Source organism: Varanus komodoensis, unplaced genomic scaffold (assembly GCF_004798865.1).
Source record: "Varanus komodoensis strain SLA01 unplaced genomic scaffold, ASM479886v1 scaffold1, whole genome shotgun sequence".
Classification (NCBI taxonomy): Eukaryota; Metazoa; Chordata; class Lepidosauria; order Squamata; family Varanidae; genus Varanus; species Varanus komodoensis.
In genome coordinates, this window is record NW_025335268.1 from 73,532,933 (window position 1) to 73,533,948 (window position 1,016).

A 1,016-nucleotide genomic window follows, 5' to 3' on the forward strand; every position below is an offset into this window, starting at 1 on the left:
TTTGCCTTCCCTCATGAGAAATTCAGGGGATACATTCCCCGGGGAATCTCTTAAGAGCCAATTTAGTAAGCTTCGAGGCTAGAAGAAAGGGGTTTTTTTGCTTAAAACAAGACAAATCATCCAGAGTTGGCTGAAGGATGAGCAATATTTGAATAACAGAGCGAGCTGGGGGAGTTGTATAAGCGAATTTAAGATGAAAAGCAATGTTTGGCCTTGCCATTGTTTCCCTCCGTGCATTTCAAAAGGCACACAATGAGCTGGTTTGTTGTTTTGAAGTCTCGCACTGTTAGCATGTAGCTTTTCCAGAATGTTTGTAGGCTGTTCAGGCACTTCCCAGAGGCATCGTGATGGTTACGACAACCCTGCGAGGTGGAGCACTTTGATTCCACAGGGCTGCAGGCCTCAGTACCACAGATGGGGAGCAGGAGAGGTTCTAGGAGAAATTGCATTGTGTCGGACTGCTTTGGTTTCATGGTTGTTTGACCCACCACTGCAGGAAGGAATCTCTCCACTCCGCCTGGATCTGGCCCACAGGGCAAGATTTCCCAACCTGGGTATGGATGCTTAGTCTAGAACGCCGCTGAGGCCCATGGTCCTTTCTCCTGAGACATGCCTAGGACAGTAAATACGAGGCATGGGATTTTAAGTAGGGCCAGGCTCCCTGATTCTGCCGTTCGGGCTCTCTGCTCCTGTGTCAGGCCAGTTCCTAAGGAAAGAAGTGCGCTCCTTCATGAAAACGGATGCAGTCGGCAAGGAAACTGGTCCCCAGGGCAGGCAGAAACAGGCATGATTTAAAGTGGAAGGCACGTCATTCTCTTGTTTTCCATTAACTCTTTTGCAAAACAGTTCCTCTTTTTTCTCTTCTGCTGCATCATAATGCAAACTCCTGATCTAATTTCCGGGGGCCGGCAGAGCAGGAGGCACCAGCTCAGCTCTGCACCAGTGTGCCTTTTAAGGAATATTTTGCAAACAGCAGGTGAAACTTTTCTCATTTGCACTTCAAGCTGATGGGGAGA